The sequence below is a fragment of the Leptidea sinapis genome, chromosome 20 (assembly GCF_905404315.1).
Source record: "Leptidea sinapis chromosome 20, ilLepSina1.1, whole genome shotgun sequence".
In the NCBI taxonomy this organism is placed as follows: domain Eukaryota; kingdom Metazoa; phylum Arthropoda; class Insecta; order Lepidoptera; family Pieridae; genus Leptidea; species Leptidea sinapis.
Genome location: NC_066284.1, coordinates 10,383,608 through 10,396,677, shown reverse-complemented (window position 1 = coordinate 10,396,677; position 13,070 = coordinate 10,383,608). Strand labels below are relative to the sequence as shown.

Sequence of the window (13,070 nt, the reverse complement as noted above, 5' to 3'; positions counted from 1 at the left end):
CAATAGCCAGGACAATGGAAGTGTTTATTATAATGAAATCACGTTTAAAAAAAATAACTAGACCATCCTATGTTGTGTGTTAAATTTTTCCGTCCAAGCTATTACGAAAATATTTTTTTATGACATTTGACGAGTTCCTGAGGCAGTGCAATATTATATTTGCTTATATAAAAGTGCGGACACGAGCTAATAAATCATAACAAAATGTTAAGATTGCACTATAATCGTATTTTAGTCGTGTTCAGTTTAACCCCCGGAGGCTCGAGTTTGACCATCACACCAAAAACAAACAATATGTTGTATCTCCCCTCTTAATGCCTCGTCTGGTATCAAAATAATTCGTTATTGCTCCGATCGTAGTAGCCAAGTGATCTGGTAGGCTATGCCAAATTGCTTTCCGAATCTTCATGATAATATTACACCTGCATTCCACAAGCGTAGGTTAGTTTACATAATATTCAGTGAATTGCTAGACCTGATTAGATTAGTAGACCTCAATCTTTCTCTCTCCGAGACTAGTCCAATAAGACAAGTCTATTACTCGAGCCAATACAACTCTGACTAAAAGTGAAGAAAACTTAGCGTTTTCGTGGTATTATTTTTATTGTTCTAAAATATACAAAAAACAAACTAGGTACCAAACAATTTAAGCCATCCTCATGAAAATTAAGTATTTAACTGAGGAATAGCGAGTTGATTTAAACTAAACTTAAAATTAAAATATATAATCATTGTTATTTTAAAAGTATTAAATTAAAGTAGAATGAAATTACATAAAAAATAACATGGATGAGTGAAATACCAAAGCGCAGACAAAGCAAAAAAAAAAACAAATAAAAACAATAGAAATAAGGAAAAAATAAAAAAATGAGATACCCAGGCTATGCTCATTAGTAAGAGGCATTTCCTAGAGTATGTGGGCATGATCAGCGGCACTCATTCCCAGGAAATGTCTCATACATCGCCCTAAAACCAATGATCTTAATGTACTAAGATTGCGTAGAATGTGTCCCGCTGTGTTCATTCATTTAGGTCAAATAAATGACACTCATGAATATCAAAAATAATTTACCATTTTACACCACTTTGGAAAAGGTTGAGTTTTAATGAGACTTCTTCACAAAGTAAGACACTCATTGCTACTCTTTTAAATTAGTTACAGCTATGAAAGTTCAACTAATTATATAAATTACAATCTATGTAACTAAAGCGATGGAATAAAAATAGTCAAACATCAAATTGTAGGTACCTACGATATGACTTGTACGAGTAAGTTAAAAAATAAGATTTATAAAAAAAACAAGAGTGATTGAGTAACAACACATACTGTATACATAATGGTATTATGTGAGCATTACCTATATATTAACTGTTATAAAGATAATATAAGATAATAACTGTAAATTTATAAGATAACTAGCTGACCCAGCAAACGTTGTATTGCCGATATCAAAATCGCGATACAAAAGTAACTGTTGATCGTAGATGGGTGAAAATTTGTTGAAAATTGAAGTTGTATGTATTTTTAATGCTGACTCATAATCAAACAAATTTAAAAAAAAATTGGCGTGGACCACCCTTAACATTTAGGGGGATGAAAAATAGATGTTGTCCGATTCTCAGACCTACCCAATATGCACTCAAAATTTCATGAGAATCGGTCAACTTTGAGTTTAACTACAAACACCGCGGCATGAGAATTTTATATATTAGATTTTAATTTACATTACATGCCCGTTCACTAGCATGACGCATGGACTAGCCATCGTCTCACTCTACCATATGTTAGGGTCTTCCCTTCGTTCCCCGGCGTCATAGGGCGAGTATTTGTTTTGAAAGACCCGCCCCATGACGCCGCCACAAGCACATTTAAGAGAGGATGACAAAGCCTGCTACAAGTACTCAACCAAACAACTGGAAATCATTTGTATGAATAATAATATATATTTAAAAGGCAGAAAATGAATTTTCTCAAAATTGAATCCTTTAGAATTCTTTTTGATGCTATTTCTAATATACTAGTTACTACTACCGCTTCGGAAACAAATGTCGCTCTGAGAGAGAAGAAGCGGCGCAAGAAACTCTCCCAGCATTCTTTTTTTGCGCTCTTTTCAATGAAATATATATGTGTAGCACGTGATACCACTGACTGTTCCTGTAGGTGCAATGCTCGATCCCTAACCGACTGATTTGTCTGCGGCTTCATTCAGTTGATGCGATGCATTTGATGATATAAGTAGTTGAATTAGCCCATAGTCTACATCTTGCTCATAAGATCATTACTTACGGCTTAAGTAGCTCAGCCAAGTCAAACTCAAATTTTTCTCTTTAACTTCGACTCTAATAATGACAAACATAATGTTAAGATTTAGTTTTAGTCTTTTAAGTGTAAGTTCGTTAAAGTCTACTTCCAAAAATATTTCGTAAGAAATATGTGTATTTGTGAGATATTATAATTGGGCTTCTCTCATGATTACCAGAGATTAAAACAGTTGCATACAATAGTACCAATAGGTAAGAAGTTTGTTTAATTCAGTAAGTGATTGAAGTTTGGTGTCCACTTATCAGAAGATACTTGCAGAGGAAAATAACTAAAACACGAGCGATCTTTAGAAGAAGAAGTTAGATCTGGGAAGACGTCCACTGCTGGACAAAGGCCTCCCCCAAAGATTGCCATGACGATCCGATCTGCGCTGCCCTCATTAAACCTGTTCCGGCAATCTTGACCAGATCGTCGGTCCATCTTGTGGGGGGCCTACCGGCACGTGGTCGTCATTCGAGGACTTTACTGACCCAACGGCCACCTATAGTACCGTAGAGCTATATGCCCCGCCAACTGTCACTTCAGCTTCGCAACCATCTGGTGTATGTCGGTAACTTAGGTTCTCCTACGGATCTCCTCATTTCTGATTCGTTCTCGTAGGAAAACTCCAAGCATAGCCCTCTGCATTCCCCTCTGAGCGACAATGAGCTTAATCATAAGGCCCATAGTTAGCGACCACGTCTGTGTTCCGTATGTCATCAATGGCAACACACTCTGGTTAAAAACACTGTGTAATTTTGCCTGTATATATTGTCAAAATTATTTTATATTAGATTTTTTTTTACATTATTACTAAATCATCATGAATTCATTTTAGGAAAGATAAATGGTATCCGAGAGAAGGCACGTACTTCTTATCAATATAATCGGCAATAAAATTGATCAGAAGCAAAATGAATGCATCGATAATTGTTATTTTTCTACGATAACATTTGAGTGAATTATTTCCTGTTATTATTGGTTTTATATTATTTATTTATAATAATATAATATAAAAATAGAATCTATATATATATCCATGTATATAGTCACTAGTAGAGAGAGTATAGTAGAGACTTGAAATTTGGTAGGAATATTCCTTTCGCCGAGTAGAGGTCAGCTAAGCACGGATTTTACAAAATTACACTCGCAGGAGTTTTTTTTATTATTAACAGAACAACGTCTGTCGGGGCAGCTAGTACAAATATAAAATCTACAAAAAATACTTTATGCAAAATGTATTTTTGGTCAACATCGTAGAAATAAAAAGAAGTTGTAATGTCGGATACATACGAAATTTCATAGATTCACTTACTAAATTGTAAATCAATCTGTGCTGACTCGGGGCAAACAGAGCAGGAAGCTCAAACCACCCTCCTGTGGACTTTTGCAACATCAGGGGGCTTCGCCCAAATTTAAATGCCGTCCACTTCCACCTGGAGACGGCGAAGCCGGCCCTAATCTTTTTAACAGAGACACAGATATCCTCTCTGGCTGATACATCCTACCTCTCAAACCCGGGGTATAATTTGAAACACTTTATACCGCGGGCTGGCGTGTGCGCTTACGTTAGGGAGAATGTCTGTTCTCAACGCCTGAGTTTTCTTGAAGGACAGGACCTATCCATCACCTGGTTGCGTGTAGACTGCGATGACTATCCGCGAATCAACGCATGCCTAGAAACCATAAACTCATTCGTGACTTAGGTACTTTTTTAATATACAATATTAATTATAAAATGAAAAAAATTGAAACTTAAATAAACTGTTAAAATTAATAAACTATAAATAACGTAAACCTTATTTTTGCTTATAATTGCAGTGGGCAGCTCAGGTGTCCAAGTAAAACACTTTTAGAGACTGAGCGTGTGGAGATAAAATAACTGCTTCACTGTGAGGGATATGTGGAAGATGATGATTTATTTCAGTTACATGATATATATACAAAATCCTTAAAACTAGTTAACCAATTACAATTGTTACTTAAAAAAATATTTACAAGTTTAGAAAATACACACCAATACTAAAGCTTACATTTTGACAAATAGTAAAACGTTTCATTCAATAAGAATTGAGAAAAATAGTATGTGTTCTATCTCGCTCTAAAACTAATGCTATCGCAGTAAACCGGCCAGCGAGCGTGCGCTTGTGTAAACTCGCGTCGAACCTCGATCATCCGATGTCAATGAGCATTTAGCACCTACTCTGTCGCTCATTGATTAAAATTGAATGAATAGTGATTGACGACCCGACGTTTCAGTCGAGTACGCTCGGCCTTGCTGTGCAGATGTGTAACGCGGAGCATATGACTGATCACGTGAGTATATCTGCGGTCGTCGAGAGAACGTGACGATGCTTGTACTTCGATGAGGTAACTACTGGTTATCTGCATGATTCTATGACTTGATGTACAGCATTATGAAATGGTTCTTATCAGAGCTAATATCACGATATATAAAATAAAATGTTCTTTTCAAAACGGATCTTTCGGCATACGCTTATTACAGTTAATATGCACGATTAATATTTCTACGATCTATAATGCTACGAAGGTATTTCGTTACAAGTTACATATTAGACATTTGTATTAATTGATATTATTGGTTGTTGGTACAGCTACACATTTAACCTCTGTCAAAGGTACGTGCCAGACCTTGGGTCAGCTGTCAAATTGATAAAGCGCCCGGACAACTCTTTTATAAGAATTCCCCTTCTTTTATAAGTCCCCAATAACCAATTGTTATTTATATATGTTATGTTATGTTTTATTTTCGGCAGTTTCCGCCACTGCACCTGCCACCTTAGATATGATTCCACTATGAATTTGAAGGGCGTATTTGAATTTGATGAATCACCAATTCAAGTGAGACTCTTTGTTAGGATTTTAAGTTCGGGTATCGTCTTAATGCTTTGCATTAATCCTCAAAAGCTTGCTTGTTTATTCTATATTCTTTTATAAAATTGTTTTCACTGATGTGTTCAAGTGGGTTTCCAAGGCGCACGCTAGCTTGGAAAGTGCCTTGTAACGCCTTTCGTCTTCATTTGATGCCGCGGTTAACATTCCATGCTAAATAACTTCTGCCCGACATTATTCCAATATTTATTTGTCAATTTTTAATTAAATACTGTCGTAGATAGCACATCTCACAATGCAATTGACTACTATCGAAACAGAATTTTTCGAGAGCGTCTGTCAAATAAGTCACTCGGTATCGATTTTCTATAGAAACCACTGCAAAACGTTACTCGCAAAGAGTATAATAATATATAGGTTACTCATACTACCGAAATAAGTTCTCTAGGTGACCGATAGAGGCGCTGTATAAAACTTTCCATACAATATTTTTACGCAGTCGCTAGCGAGTAGGATCACTGTAAACTCATGGTAGAAGTATTGTTGTTAAACGGCGCCATGTGCAGTGAAACAATCACAATATTATAATCGTTGTAACACAATACGAAGTATTAGTAAGTAAGCAAAATGTTATAATATGGTTGTGGTAATTATGTTCAAGAGAGACTACGATGAATTCAAATAAATAGTTTTGTCTCTTAGGTACAGCTAATTATTATTGTATATAATATGTGTAGTATTTCAGTTAAACTAAATAAGCTTAAATATAGACGAACATTTTATGTTTGCCATCATTGTAGCATATGTACATCATAATATAAAATATCATATATCACAATACCAACAAGATTATTAATACTTCATGAGTACTTATAGCTTTTCTTTTTATTAATCATTCGTTACTGCTTGTTTTGGAAATTTTCTTTTCGCACGCGCATTACGTATGGAAGAAGTACAGTTAATAATATCTCATGTCTTACTGGCCCCTGTGTTTATACAGAATAACGATGAATACTTATAAACAAAAACTATGTTTTGTGCGTATATTGTTTCCCAAGTAATTATAATATTGGTATTGTAACTTTCCAAGACTCTGCATGTACGCTGTCTTGATTTTTTTTTTATGGAATAGGAGGACAAACGAGCGTACGGGTCACCTGGTGTTAAGTGATCACCGCTGCCCACATTCTCTTGCAACACCAGAGGAATCACAAGAGCGTTGCCGGCCTTGAAGGAAGGTGTACGATTATGATTTTATTTGAATTGGGCTAAATATATTAGCTTACGACGTACGTTATCGATAATATACTTTATCAACCCTGATAACATCATTTCTAGTTTTCACTAACTTATCGATATGTGTATTTATTTTCGTACAACACTAGGTATTTTGACGGAAGTCAAATCTATGGTTACAAAGTTCCTATTACGTCATGTTTTTATATGTTATTTTTCGCAATTTAAGAAAAAGTTCTGAGGTTGTCATAATCGCTTTAAGAATATCAGATTAGCGTTATTGTATTAAGTTCGAAATTGATATAAATAAATTTGTAGTTATGTCATTATATTACATATTTGATAGGTAAATGTGTGAGTTTGGCGATATCGGTTTCCATAGTAAAATGACACGATGCCACTTCTATTAGTTTTTCTGTTCTGTGCTTAATTACATAGATGCTTACTAAATTATAAAATAAATCAATTTTACCTAATAGGGTAAAAAATAAAACGTCAATAAAGGATATCACATATGAATATAATTAACGAGTAATGATATAGATATAGTATGATACAGCACAATAAATAGTAGTCGCGTCACGTCACGTCACGCCGGGTCACGTCACGTCACACCGCGTCACGTCACGTCACGAGCGCGCCTCCCGCACGGACAGCACCACCACCTGACGGCACAACACTGCAACACAAAACAACGTGTCCTTATCAACATACAGTAAAAAAAATACCACAATACATATTATTATAGAACCAATATATTAAATTGAAAATAATCATTACAGCAATAGGCGCGTCGGTTTGTTGCACTGCGGCGTTAAAATCCAATTTAAATAGATAAAGATATTTTGGATTGCATTTGTAGATATTATTGTTGTAGTGAAAACTTCCTTAAGACGGAGTTGAACCCTATATTTTATGGGTCTTGAAAGGATCAAGAATGAGCTACCAAACAAGAAATAGTGGAATAATATCTGGATTTGACAGGTTGAGCAAGTAAACTATAAAGTAAAGATCCTGTAGATGGAGCCACAACCTGAGAGTTGACCAAGCCATAGAAAGATTTATGAAAGATACAACACACGAACGGTTGGCTCAGTGGAAGAGCGTTTGGATAGAACCGAGAGGTCGCGGGTTCGAGTCTCGCATCGTTCATAAATTTTGGTTACACATTTAATTAAATAAATAAGCATTACCATTCTAATTCGCGGCTAACAGATCGACACTCACCTCTATCAGTGACAGCCTCATCAATGATCAGATCAGCGAGCAGCGCGCCGCTCGCCGCCCCCGCCTCGCCCCGCTATATATGGCGCAGGGGCAGTACGTGAATGTATTGTGGAAGACCCACCATTATATCTCTATATATGACACTCACCTCTATCAGTAACAGCCTCATCAATGATCAGATCAGCGAGCAGCGCGCCGCTCGCCGCCCCCGCCTCGCCCCGCTATATATGGCGCAGGGGCAGTACGTGAATGTATTGTGGAAGACCCACCATTATATCTCTATATATGACACTCACCTCTATCAGTAACAGCCTCATCAATGATCAGATCAGCGAGCAGCGCGCCGCTCGCCGCCCCCGCCTCGCCCCGCTATATATGGCGCAGGGGCAGTACGTGAATGTATTGTGGAAGACCCACCATTATATCTCTATATATGACACTCACCTCTATCAGTAACAGCCTCATCAATGATCAGATCAGCGAGCAGCGCGCCGCTCGCCGCCCCCGCCTCGCCCCGCTATATATGGCGCAGGGGCAGTACGTGAATGTATTGTGGAAGACCCACCATTATATCTCTATATATGACACTCACCTCTATCAGTAACATCCTCATCAATGATCAGATCAGCGAGCAGCGCGCCGCTCGCCGCCCCCGCCTCGCCCCGCTATATATGGCGCAGGGGCAGTACGTGAATGTATTGTGGAAGACCCACCATTATATCTCTATATATGACACTCACCTCTATCAGTAACAGCCTCATCAATGATCAGATCAGCGAGCAGCGCGCCGCTCGCCGCCCCCGCCTCGCCCCGCTATATATGGCGCAGGGGCAGTACGTGAATGTATTGTGGAAGACCCACCATTATATCTCTATATATGACACTCACCTCTATCAGTAACAGCCTCATCAATGATCAGATCAGCGAGCAGCGCGCCGCTCGCCGCCCCCGCCTCGCCCCGCTATATATGGCGCAGGGGCAGTACGTGAATGTATTGTGGAAGACCCACCATTATATCTCTATATATGACACTCACCTCTATCAGTAACAGCCTCATCAATGATCAGATCAGCGAGCAGCGCGCCGCTCGCCGCCCCCGCCTCGCCCCGCTACATATGGCGCAGGGGCAGTACGTGAATGTATTGTGGAAGACCCACCATTATATCTCTATATATGACACTCACCTCTATCAGTAACAGCCTCATCAATGATCAGATCAGCGAGCAGCGCGCCGCTCGCCGCCCCCGCCTCGCCCCGCTATATATGGCGCAGGGGCAGTACGTGAATGTATTGTGGAAGACCCATCATTATATCTCTATATATGACACTCACCTCTATCAGTAACAGCCTCATCAATGATCAGATCAGCGAGCAGCGCGCCGCTAGCCGCCCCCGCCTCGCCCCGCTATAAATGGCGCAGGGGCAGTACGTGAATGTATTGTGGAAGACCCACCATTATATCTCTATATATGACACTCACCTCTATCAGTAACAGCCTCATCAATGATCAGATCAGCGAGCAGCGCGCCGCTCGCCGCCCCCGCCTCGCCCCGCTATATATGGCGCAGGGGCAGTACGTGAATGTATTGTGGAAGACCCACCATTATATCTCTATATATGATACTCACCTCTATCAGTAACAGCCTCATCAATGATCAGATCAGCGAGCAGCGCGCCGCTCGCCGCCCCCGCCTCGCCCCGCTATATATGGCGCAGGGGCAGTACGTGAATGTATTGTGGAAGACCCACCATTATATCTCTATATATGACACTCACCTCTATCAGTAACAGCCTCATCAATGATCAGATCAGCGAGCAGCGCGCCGCTTTCCGCCCCCGCCTCGCCCCGCTATATATGGCGCAGGGGCAGTACGTGAATGTATTGTGGAAGACCCACCATTATATCTCTATATATGACACTCACCTCTATCAGTAACAGCCTCATCAATGATCAGATCAGCGAGCAGCGCGCCGCTCGCCGCCCCCGCCTCGCCCCGCTATATATGGCGCAGGGGCAGTACGTGAATGTATTGTGGAAGACCCACCATTATATCTCTATATATGACACTCACCTCTATCAGTAACAGCCTCATCAATGATCAGATCAGCGAGCAGCGCGCCGCTCGCCGCCCCCGCCTCGCCCCGCTATATATGGCGCAGGGGCAGTACGTGAATGTATTGTGGAAGACCCACCATTATATCTCTATATATGACATTCACCTCTATCAGTAACAGCCTCATCAATGATCAGATCAGCGAGCAGCGCGCCGCTCGCCGCCCCCGCCTCGCCCCGCTATATATGGCGCAGGGGCAGTACGTGAATGTATTGTGGAAGACCCACCATTATATCTCTATATATGACACTCACCTCTATCAGTAACAGCCTCATCAATGATCAGATCAGCGAGCAGCGCGCCGCTCGCCGCCCCCGCCTCGCCCCGCTATATATGGCGCAGGGGCAGTACGTGAATGTATTGTGGAAGACCCACCATTATATCTCTATATATGACACTCACCTCTATCAGTAACAGCCTCATCAATGATCAGATCAGCGAGCAGCGCGCCGCTCGCCGCCCCCGCCTCGCCCCGCTATATATGGCGCAGGGGCAGTACGTGAATGTATTGTGGAAGACCCACCATTATATCTCTATATATGACACTCACCTCTATCAGTAACAGCCTCATCAATGATCAGATCAGCGAGCAGCGCGCCGCTCGCCGCCCCCGCCTCGCCCCGCTATATTTGGCGCAGGGGCAGTACGTGAATGTATTGTGGAAGACCCATCATTATATCTCTATATATGACACTCACCTCTATCAGTAACAGCCTCATCAATGATCAGATCAGCGAGCAGCGCGCCGCTCGCCGCCCCCGCCTCGCCCCGCTATATTTGGCGCAGGGGCAGTACGTGAATGTATTGTGGAAGACCCATCATTATATCTCTATATATGACACTCACCTCTATCAGTAACAGCCTCATCAATGATCAGATCAGCGAGCAGCGCGCCGCTCGCCGCCCCCGCCTCGCCCCGCTATATTTGGCGCAGGGGCAGTACGTGAATGTATTGTGGAAGACCCATCATTATATCTCTATATATGACACTCACCTCTATCAGTAACAGCCTCATCAATGATCAGATCAGCGAGCAGCGCGCCGCTCGCCGCCCCCGCCTCGCCCCGCTATATTTGGCGCAGGGGCAGTACGTGAATGTATTGTGGAAGACCCATCATTATATCTCTATATATGACACTCACCTCTATCAGTAACAGCCTCATCAATGATCAGATCAGCGAGCAGCGCACCGCTCGCCACGCCCTCCGCGAGCACGGGCCCCGCCCCCACCGCGGGCCCCGCTCCCGCCTCGCCCCACCTCGACAGCTCCTCACTCGCCCCCACGCACTCCCCGGACTGCACGGGGGCAGTCGCTTGATACCTGCAATTAATTAACAATATTGTTTATTTGCATTCTATTTAATCAAAAAGGACCAGAAGTGGTACCCGCATAAAAAATATATTTAAAAAAAATTAAATACTTAACATTAGGAATAATTAACAGATACATATGTATGTATACTTTTATTGCTTATCTGAAAGCTCATAGACAAAATATGTTATTTTCGTTTGCCATTGTTTGTCCCATCTATTCTAGGACATCCAGTATATAACAAATTTTCTTAAGAAGATTTAATTTATACCATTAAATATACTTATACTTACATTAATTACAGCCGTGATATTAATAAATAATTGAATAAAAATAATTTAATTATTTATATCACACATATCAATATAACGTTTTTATTGAATATTAACGAATATGGCTCTATGAGCTCGGACCTTTTGCCTGTCCGATGGACAGTCAAAAGGTCAGACTGCGGACTTTTATTTATTATTTATTACAAAGAAGTCATAAATGAACAAATACACTTGGAGATTTTCAGAAAATATTACTGTCAATTTGAAACAATTAATTAAACCATTAAAATTATAATGGTTAAAAATTGTTTCAATTGACTTTTTTTTGCCGGACGCCTAACGTTACTTCCGTGCGTTAACGTTGTCCCCAAGTGTCCCCAACCCACGCCTTAAGAAGTATTACTTCAGAAATTAAAAAATAAATATATTTTCTTGTGTCTCCGTATCGACTTACACACTCTATAAAAAAATTATTTGACGAACGGACGGTCAGCGCTTGTTATATAATAAGACCGCGCTGGCAGTTAGCACTCCCTGGCTTCGTGTAAATTATAAAAAATCACGTGTCTACTAAGAAAATTTGAGGTTTTCCCTTAAAAACTGATAGGTCATCATGAGATTTATAAAATGTGATCATACTTGTGCTATAATAGAATTTTCAAAGAAACAAACGAAAATGAACAATGAATGAGAAAACGAAAGAATGTTAATTCGGTTAAAAATTAGTACGGATTAAAAGTAATACAATTATTTCAATTATTAAATTATTAATGTAAAAATTCGGGTATTATTTAAACAAGCAATAATAAATAAATAATTTAAAATAGCTTTGAATAATATTTCATATATGTTAAAAATTAAACGCAAACGTGTGTTGAAAATGTGTAGTAGATCTTTCATCCATTTTATAAGAAAATAAGGGGCGAGACGAGCATGACGTTCAGCTGATGGTTATTGATACGCCCTACCCATTACAATGCAGTGCCACTCAGGATTCTTGAAAAACCCAAAAATTCTGAACGGCACTACAATTGCGCTCGTCGCCTTGAGACATAAGATGTTCAGTCTCATTTGTGCAGTAATTTCACTAGCTACGACGACCTGAAGGTCTGAAGACCGAAACACAATAATGTTTACACATACATTACTGTTCCACAGCATAAAAAGGCGATGTTGTTGTACCCATAATCTAGCGGGCACTGGTAAGATATGAATGTATATAATACCTAGTCTCCTTGAAATTTGTGAAGCAGGGTTCCCGGAAGCGCAGGGCGTGGTCGATGACGGTGCAGGTGAGATCCCGGCCCGGGTCCACTATCAGGTAGCTGCCGTCTGCCTCGCACTCCAGGCCCTCGGGACTGCTACCACTGTCACCATCCTGCATCTACAACAAAAAATACATACAAAAATCTTTATTTATTTTTATTTAATTTCTTAGATAATTTATGCGTCTAGATAGTCTCTTGCTGTTAGACAATCGATAAAAACAGGCCGCGTTTATACGTTAGTGTGTGTAACAATCAACTTCTTCCACTCGCGTTTTGCATGACACTTTGTGCTAGTGTGTGTGCATTGCTCAATTAAAATCTTAATTTTTTTCGACGTTTCCACAGCTGTCACATTCTATCTCGACGTATAAATGATCCATGTTTAATAATACCTTTATTATTGTAGAGTACTTAGTTTTGTGTGTTACTTAACTTAGAAATGATTTTCATTCTTCACTTTTGTTTTTTGAAAATTTGAACCTATTG

At 40.1% G+C, this 13,070-nt stretch overlaps 1 long non-coding RNA gene across 5 annotated transcripts; it reads right to left on the bottom strand.

Moving 5' to 3' along the window:
• Positions 1-6,892: 6,892 nt before the first annotated feature.
• LOC126970211 (uncharacterized) lies at positions 6,893-10,810 on the bottom strand. 5 transcript variants are annotated; one of them, XR_007730560.1, is made up of 4 exons: positions 10,727-10,810; positions 9,247-9,394; positions 8,063-8,210; positions 6,893-7,070 (listed from the first exon to the last, which is right to left on the bottom strand). It is a non-coding gene; the product is annotated as an uncharacterized LOC126970211 (long non-coding RNA). The 5 variants fall into 5 exon arrangements; XR_007730561.1 differs by lacking the exon at positions 10,727-10,810 and adding an exon at positions 10,579-10,662; XR_007730562.1 differs by lacking the exon at positions 10,727-10,810 and adding an exon at positions 10,431-10,514.
• Positions 10,811-13,070: the final 2,260 nt, after the last annotated feature.